Genomic DNA, 9770 nt, shown 5'->3' with positions numbered 1-9770 from the left:
TTTGTGTTGCTGGTGTGAAGGAGACAAACTGCCGGAGCTGTGATGTTGTTCAGCTTCTCTCTGTTTGCAGCGTCGACACCAAACACAGCCGTGGTGCTGATGTTCAGTCCAGCAGAAGGTGAAGACGCACAGAAATAAATAAATTACAATCAGTATTTACATGAAAGTTTGAGGCAGTTTGTATGTTTAGATCCAGTGTGCATCACAGTCAGACCCTAGTGAGGATTAAGTGGTGTGTAGATAATGGATGGATGGAAACCTTCATTAAAAAGGAAGCTTTGGAGTAAAGGATTAATGTTGGTGTTGAAACCAACATTTTTTGGATTCAATCAGTGACCCTGCAGACTGACGTAAGAGGATACTTACCAACGAAATGATTCAGTCTGGAGAAGCTGTGACCATCAGGCTCCAACATCTGGCTCATAAACCTGGATTTTGCTGATGTCCGAGTTCATTCCAGCTGCAGTACCGGTACCATGTGCTTGCATTCGTCACTGCAGCCTGGTTTTTTTTTTTCCCCAAATGCAACAATCAGCAGCAGCACCGAGACCTTTTTTTTTTTTCTAGAGCTGCAAACCGACAGATGCTGCGTTTTCACCCAAGAATAAAACAAAAACGACGCCGTTCTCGTTTAAATCAGCGTCTTTCATTTCTCCTTCAGGACGCCCGTCGGCTTTTAAAGGCGCAGCAGATTGATTCCTCTGCTTTAAGACCTCTGTCGTGTATCGATCGGCCGGCGCTGCGCTCCCTCGCCCGCCGTTTTCATCACGGCGAGCAGAAGTCAGCAGTAAGAAAAAAAAAAAGCCTGAATCTCAAAACCGAACGCCGTCGGGTCGGCGAGTGGCCGCGTTCGCTCATTCCTCAGCGAGCTCAATAAAAGTTAAAACCCTATTTGGAGAGTGCTTGTCCTATTGATTATGCATCAGCCCGGTAACGTGGGCTCTCTGTTGCACTGCACAGCGTCAGTCGGCACGTGGAGCGGCGGCGGGCCGACCGGCCGGAGTTTGGAGAGCAGGGACGGGTTATGTTTTAGTCATCGGTTTGTCGGCGTTAATCAGCGTCAGCGCGTCGTTACTTTTTCATTAAAGTCGAGCTCACGGTCACCATCCTGCTGCTTCTGTGTCCGACAAAGAATCACGTTAAAGTCATGTTCGTTTAGAAAGTTGCAGGAAAGTAGAGACGGAAATCACTTTGATCACATTCCTGCTTGTCTGAGCTGCTGCATCGCTGCTTTTGTTCTCTTCTGTCAGTGCAGCACATCTGCTTTTTTAAACCGTTATTTATTCAGGCTGAGAGTTCAGCTCCTTCTTCAGCATCCAAAGGTCCTCGTGTCTCATGGACTTCATGACGTACAACATCAGCAGCTCAGCGTATCTCCATTCAGAAGCACTTCAGTGGGTACAGCAGTCAGTGATGCTCAGCAGTGTGAGTCTGTTCAGTCTGTGGTTCTTTATGTGGCTTCTGTTGTCTGTTTAATGGGCTTTTATCAAGAACCAGTCGACCCGCTAAAGTCAAATGTCTTCATGGGTCCAAAAACGTGTGACAAAGCTAAACGTACGACCCTGAACCCACCTTTAACTTGATGCTAAGTCATGATTTGTTTCATCACTGCTTCTTATCAGTAAGTTAACCTCTAAGTTCCCAGAACCAAACTTCATGTCTGATTTAACTTAACCTCCATCACAGCTCCAACCTTTGACCACGTTCCAACCCCAACAACCTTCCCGTGCTCGTCCTCTTTCAGGTAGAAACACCTCCGACTGGCCCTAAAACACCAACAAGCTCAAGATGCTGATTGGTTAATCTACTTGCAGGTTTTCCCTCGTCATCACTTCCTGTTCTGCCCGGTCAGGTAACCTGTGACACAAACATGAGTTTGTGCTCCGCCCAGTCCTCCCATTCCAGGAAAGACCAGCAACCAGTAAGTTCAATAAGAGCCGTTTTTATGTCCTTCAGAGGGAGACATGAGCCGACAGAATAAACAGAAATACTCTAAATTAACCCTTAACGAAAGAAAAGGTAAATAAATGATTATCTTACCGACCTCCTCTGAAAAACATGCCACATACCTTCTATGAATTTTTATTTTTTTAGGGGGATTTTACTAATTATTGTTATTATTATTTATTATGGTCTATTTACTGATTATATCGTCAGAATTACGTTCTATGTTTATTGTCTATATACATTTTTTTTCCATTTTCTTTTTTTTTTTTTGCTATTTAACTATTTTTCTTTCTTTCTTTCTTTCTTTTATTTACTTTTTTGTTTTTTGACTTGACTAAATTTTATCTGTAATTTACTGAAACAGGGACAATCTCTAAAACAAACAAACAAACCAAAAATAAATAAATAAATAAATTCTGTATTTAAATTTTTCAAGAAATTACAATTTAAAAAAGGCTCAACATTCATTGTATGACAGTGTGCTTGAAATTAGATGGTTTTTCTTTCTAACCTTAAAATAAACTTTTAAATCATGTTAGCATATGTTATAGCGACGGCAAAGCTAACAGCCACAGAAGCCACATTTTTATGGAGCAGATTTCTGTTTTAGTTTCTGCTCTTATCATGACGATGTTTTCCTCCTCGTCTCTACATTTCAGCCTTTCAGGAGGTTTTGACAGTTTGTGAATCTTATCTGAGATTTACGTAAACAGAGGTTTCGTCCAATGAACGTTCTCCACCATCTCCAGTCGTGTTTCCAGGGACCGCCGTCCTCGGCAGGGAGCGGCTGAACAGACGTTAATAATAACCGGATGCAGCAGCTGATGTCTTTAAAGCCAATATCAGCTGCTTAGCGTCAGCATAACCCGATCTGAGCCTCCGTCTTCGTCTGCTCGCCACTCCGGTGGGCGACTCGTGAAGCCCGATCCAGCCGCCCACGCCAGTTAATGATCCTCGCGCTCGTTTCCTCCGTGCCATCTGTTTACCTAATTGGCTGTAATTAATTATGTCACACCAAATTAGCAACCCGGTTAGTCATTCAATAAAAGGGAACAATTTAAAAAGGGCCGGACGTATTTATCAACTTCAGGCTGAATCTTAATCTGGTGTTTGCCCGCCTGGGTTTTATTCTTCCGATTTGGCTCCAACGCTCGGTTTGACAATAAGTCCAACGCGGACCGAGCGGCGTTTTTAGATTCAGCTTTAATGGAAATAAGCAGCTCAGAGCTCTGCGTCTGTCCTCCCTCTTTACTACGCTTCAGCTAAACTTAATCAGTAGTCGGGACCTTTCATTAATTACTGTGGAGCTGAGAGAGAAAAAGAAAAAAAAAAAAAAGCCTCCTGATTGTTTCATGAATTAGAATGAAGTGAATCGTTAAAACAAGCTAATTTGCAAAACCTACAAGTCAGCTTCAGGCGGTTGGGTTTGTTTTCCTTCTCTTTTTTTTTGGAGCCCTGTTTTTTTTTTTCTTCTTGTGTGAGATTGAAGCAAAAAGAGCTGCAGAAAGTTAAAAAACAGGAAACTGGTAAAGAAAAGAGAGAAATAAACCTTAAACTCCAGTCTTTGTGTTTGAGGCTCATATCTTGGCTAAACGTTATCAGCAGCTTCTCGCTGACGTCTCAGATACAGACGAGCTGGATGTAAATAATCAGCTGTCTCGGCTTTTTTACACCGTTTTGACATTAAAATGAGGCCAGAAGCTCCATTAATCACTGTGAAGGGAAGCAAACGGAGCAGAACTACGACGGCTGCTCTGTGTGGACGAGGCTGGAGGTAAAACAGAGGAAAAATATAAGTACTAACATACAAACAAGCAGCAGCATTAAGATGTTGAGATGATTATTTCCACTGGAACCACGAAGGAGTTCAGCCTCCAGCGGCGTGGAACCAGGTTTCAGCTTCATTAAGTTCACTAAAGAAGAAGGAAAACAGAAAAGCTGTTCAGTGTGTTCAGCTATTAGAAGTTTAAATAGTTTCCTCTTAACGTTGGGATGCTACGAACTCAAACGAGCTCATCTCCATCATGCGTGACTGACAGGAAAACTTTTTAAATCTAAAGTTCTGATTCAGCTCCACGACTTTGAGGTGAAACTGGACCATCTTTGGACTCCATGAATCAGAGGCTGTAAAATGAAACAAGTCTCCTTCATCCCATTAGCAGCTTAAAGTGACGTTTGAAGACGTTGCCATTTTCATACCCGTTAATTAAACGTGTAAATCAGAGACTGATTTTAACTGATTTTAATGAACAACCATCGGCCAGATGAACCAAATCCAACGCAACAATCGTGCATCCTTTTAAATCGGAGTAGGAGGTCTAACATGGTGTTTGTGCTGTTTTGGACCTGTGGACTTGTGACCTGTGATCATTGTGGGAAGATCACCTGTGAAGGTCCAGCTGAAGACGATGCTCCAGAACCACACCTGCCAGACATCAGTGATGATTGCCCTGGAGCTCCACACCTACTTTCAGCCTTGTTCTTCCCGCCTCCGGTCACGTCTGATTGGACCACCACTCCTTCAACACCTCAGCAGTCACCACACCTGGCTATAAAAGCCACCAGTAACCTCTCAGTTGGAGCTGGCTGGGTTTAGTGTGAACAGTCTGGTGTCTCTCGGTTTTGTGTTTGTTGAAGACTGACTCCTGTTAGCAGCTGCACAGCTTGGTGAAGAAGTTACTCGTGACTTGTGCTTTTGTGTGTTTTGAGGCACTAGTTTGTTTTAGTCTCTTTAGTTATGTGTACATGTTGCTATTAGGTTTAAAGTTTGGCTCAGAAGTTTAGTTTTCTGTTGGCTAGCGTTCAACGCTCTGCTAGCCTTCATTTGGTTCTTTGATTCTTAGCAACATCCACCTGCTTCCTTTGTATTGTCACAGTTCTGTTATGTTCATTTACGTTACTGAACAATAAATTACCTGAGCCATTTCCATCTGGTTTTTGTTCCACCCAGCTGAACCCTAGAGGCTGGATCTTAAAACAAGCACATATTCATCAGACATGAACAGAAACGAGCACACAACAGTCACATACGTCTGAACTAATTGAATAAGTAGAGCAGCAAGAAGGCGATGACATGAGCTGAAACTTTACATGAACATAGAGTTTGTCGTTTACCCAAATCATCCTGAAGAGTCCAAGAATCACTGATGGATTCATTTGTAGTTCAGCTTTTGATGTCATGTTTAAAACCCCACATTTACTCCCAGAACGCTGCGCTGACAGCCTGTTTCAGACGTACCGTAGGTGGATAAACGCACCTGGATTATTTTAAAACACTCTGAACTACAAACCAAACCCAACCGGTGAAGACGGACCCGTAATCCTCGTCTGTGTCCCTGAACTCGAGGTTCTATTTTGGCTGAAAGGTTGAAATAATTCCTTGAAAAAGCTGAAATTAAACGTATTGAGGAGCGGCGAGACAGGCAGCCACGACTAAAGGGCAGAACACCTGGGATTCACCACAAGACAGGCTGTGTGTAAAAACAATAACAGACGCCTCTGATTCATGTCTTGTAAACAGAACCGAACCAAAACATTAATATCAATCTGATAAAACCAACCCAGTCTCCACAAAACGATGGTCCCACCCAAATAAACTTTATCCTCAAACAAATGTCATTTCTGACCTGTGACGTGGTGGGAAACAAAGTCCGAGTTGGGAGGCAGAGGTCGTGGAAGTTGACCTGCTGTTAGATGTGAAGACTTGAGGGGCTTTGACAGGAACCAGACATCTGGATCAGAGCTTCTCAGAAACAACCAGGTTCGTTGGGTTCTCCTGGTCAGCGGTCATCCATGGAGGGACAAACCATGAGCCCACGACATGTTGGTGGTTGAGTTCCACCTCTGATTTCCAGGACCTACTGGATCTGCAGAGACCACAGCACACCTTGTGGTTTCTGCAGCCAAGACCTTGGTCGCAGATCCATTAAGTTCTGGTGGACTCCTGCCAGAACAGCACGTTGGACAAAAGTGAAACTAATGTTTTCATTCATCACTGTACGTCTAAAAGATATCTCATAAATCATGTTTACCAGAGGACACTTAGAAGAACCAGAGGACAGAGTCCAGATGAGAAGAGAAACGATCAGAACCCGACTCTTCAGTTTTCTCATCGACTTTCTGTTTGTTGTTCTTTTCTGGCCGAGCCTGTTGATTCCAGTTTAACAGTAACTGCATCATCTTTGTTCTGCCTGCTGTTTGTGAATGAACCCGAACGACTTCTGTGTCATTGAGGCGACAGAACGTTGTTCAGACCGGATCAGAACTCTTTGTTTTCTGACGCTACCCTTGAACACTCGCTGGGAATAGCTTCGTATAAGTTGTGTACGTTTGCCGACAGACGCCGTAATTCCCATTTGCATTCGGCAGTCGTTCTTTCCTCGCCTCCTCCCTCTCTCTCCTTGACTCACACACAACCCCGTCGTGATAGTTGAGGAAGACGAATGCGCCTTCAGACAGCCCAAACCCCCGAGTAGAAAAACTGACTCTTATGTATTCTGACATTTATAAAGGAGCCTTCAAACTGGTCATGATTTAATCATAGCTACGACTCGCAGACGCACACAAATACCCTCTGCTGTTTAATCACTGCCAGTGAACACACATGGGCAGACGCTCATGTTACCAAACCTGTGTGTGCAAAACTCAAATGTACAGACGTAAATCAGACAGTACACTGAATCCCTGAGTTTAAAATCAAATGTTTGCACCTTTCTAAAGTTCTGGAGAATCTGATTTTAAAACATAAATTCAAAGTTTTTTTTCCCTTTAAGATATCTGCAGAATATAAACACAGACGAAGGCGAGTTTAAGTCCAGAAATGTTTGAGGGCTCAATCAGCTCAGAATGCATAAGTGATGAAAATCAATTACGCTGATTAAATGATTTGCTGGCAAGCGCTCGTTAATTCGGTTTCTGCTTTTGACAAGCAAATTTGCATTGTTGACCAATTACGGGCGCCTTTAGACGCGCTGATGTCTGACGGCCGGAGAATCTAATAAAAACCCCCGCAGGGTATAAAGCGGCCGTCCCTAAGAGAGATGCAGCAAGTCATGAAGCAGGAGTCAGCGGTGGAAAAACGTTCACCAAATAGCAGCGAACCGCGTGTTCGGTAACAGACATATGGACATATAGCAGTCCGCCATTTTGTTTTTATTTATTCATGTGTAAAGATGAGTTAAAGGAGTCTCTGAAACCTTGAGCTGCTTGTCTGTGCAGTCTAATATATCACTAATTAGTAGAAATATGCAGAAAAATTGAAGTCCAGTGGATTTTACTGGGTTGGTCGGGTCTTCAGCAGAGACATAAACCATCCATGTGGCTTCAAGGAGCCGCTGAACAGTTGAGATGATCCAAGATGATCTGCTGATAATTGTATACGTCGGTTTGTGCAAACCTGCGTCGATATCATCAAGGCTGTTCGCCATCTTTGTTGTTGGCCTTTTGTGCTTTTATTCAAAAAGGACAGTAGAGAGAGAAGAAAAAGTGACATGAAGCAAACAAGTTACCCCACCAGTCTCTATTCCTGATCGCACCAGAAGAGCTCAGGTTGAAAACATTTTGAATCACTGGTCTGATACAATAATATGATACCTTTCCATATTTATTCATGTTTATTTATGATTTATTATTTCATTAGCACCCATAGTTCTGTGTAGCGTCCTCTAGAGGTTTTAAACACTGCAAAACAACATGTTGGCGTTCCAGTGGCCTTCTAGTGGCCTAATGTCATTAGGACAGTAGAAAACGAGGGAATCAGGTGTTGAGAGGAGGACGGGGTGGATGGACGAGTCAACAACAGCTCTGATAGGGGACCACTGTTCTTCTATAACTACATCAGTGAGTTCATTATCGTCACCATGACAGAAATGAACATCAGTGGAGTTCTAGACATCACTGAAACGACCGTCTTTCTTTAGGCTCACCAAGTCATTTTTGTGCCTGAACCAAACCAAAGTATCACCATACTGTTGTCACGTCATAAAAGGGTCAGCTGTGTTTAATATTCAACAGTGATCTTTAATAGTTTATCTGTTTGTGTTTATCTACATCGCATCAGAGTCTGTGGCCTGTTACACATCTCAGGACGGTGTTCCACAGGGCTCCATGTCGGGACAACTGCTGTTCATCATTAGCAACATCTTCCAACAGTGTGGTGTTCATTTTCCAACCCATAAAAGTACATTCCTATACAACTACAGTGGATTCTCAAATACATCTTTATTCTTCATTCAGCTACAAGAACTGACATCTAATAACATCTAACAGGCCTGACGCTGTCATGTGTTTACTCGATGGTCAGCGTTATCAACCCACAACATCATGTTCCTTTACAACTGAACTGCATTCTCAATCCAACAGAAACAATCACTCCTTTTCATCCAAGAAATTTTGCATTAGATGGGGCGGGACTTGTCACCACGGTAACCCAGAAAATTGAGGAGATGCTTTAAACATGTAGTGAAAGGTTCGTACTTTAACCCAAACTATGACATTTTTTTGAAACCTAACCAAGTAGTTTTAAGTTTAAAAAAGCTTTGAACGTGTAAAAGTATGAAGTGCAATATTTTCCTAAACATTAATATGTCGACTTGTGCCTAAACCGGACCAGGAAGAGAATGAAAACCAGAAGTAAATGACCAAAAACAAAGCTTAATTCTTAGACAGGTGGTTTGTCATCCATCACTAAGATTCCAGCATTTAAAAGTGCCCATCAAACCACGTAGTTTTTGTTCTGAGACCAGACAGCGAGTGAAAACCAAAAGTGAACAACAACAGGAAGTGAAACCTCCCATCGTCATTTTTTTTTTTTTCCTCCAAACAGCATCCCTTCAGAATGTATTTGGGAATGTAATTTAGTGAAGAAAGAGTATATGACGGGACACACCATCTGTAAGGTTGTCCAGGATGATACAACTTTACAGCGCGTCAAACCACAGCGGAGGGAGCTCTGGGCTTTACATGTTGTTCAGACAGGAAGGACTGTTTAGGTCTTTGCTCTGTGAAGGTTCTATCTTGAGCAAAACATGAAGACACGAACAAGTGACAGAAAGGAAAAGGTTACAGGAAGCAGGAGACAAGACGAACCCACTCGTTCCCGCCGGCGATCATTTAATCATCACTCTACATGTTTAAGCACAGCAGAGTAAATTACTGCTGTCAGGACTCATCAGGCCGCTGTGACACGTCGCCAACATCCATTTTTTAAAGTCTTTCATCTCGTGTTTGTTCTGAGCGAAGGGGCTTAAAAACGCCATGTTCAACACATCCTCGGTTCATAATGCTGCGAGGAAGCCTTTTCAAAAACAGGTACTCTGTGGGGGTTTTTTGTTGTTGTTGAGGGCGACATGGGGGGAAAGAGAAGTGCATCATGGGAGGAAAAAAGAAGCCACAGAGTCAGACACATGCAAAGCTTAAGTGCCAGCTCTGACGCACACACACAATGCTGTTTGACTGTTTGTCATTGTGGAATCAGACGGCGGCGCCGTGGGCCGACCGTGTGGGTTTGGTTGTGTGTGTTTTGCCGTGCGGTCGCCATGATTGCCTCCCTCCATGTGTCCGCGGATGACTAAGCTGTGACACGTCTGTTCGGACGCCGGCGCACATCTGACTTGTTAATGCCTCTCTGCAGCACTTTCTGTCTCCTCCTCTGCTCATCTCGCACCTCCACACCTCGACTCGCCTCTGGTTCAGCCTTGCTTCTTGTTTTGTCCCCTTCTGGGCCTTTTTTTTTTTTTACCCTCTTTACTCAGCTCCTCTGCTGCTGATTTCCTTCCTGTTGTTTCATCATCTTTCTCCTCACGTAAGCACAACTGCACGTGAGC

The sequence above is a fragment of the Stegastes partitus genome, unplaced genomic scaffold (assembly GCF_000690725.1).
Source record: "Stegastes partitus isolate 25-593 unplaced genomic scaffold, Stegastes_partitus-1.0.2 Scaffold1280, whole genome shotgun sequence".
Taxonomy (NCBI): Eukaryota; Metazoa; Chordata; class Actinopteri; family Pomacentridae; genus Stegastes; species Stegastes partitus.
This window is presented reverse-complemented; position numbering follows the sequence as displayed.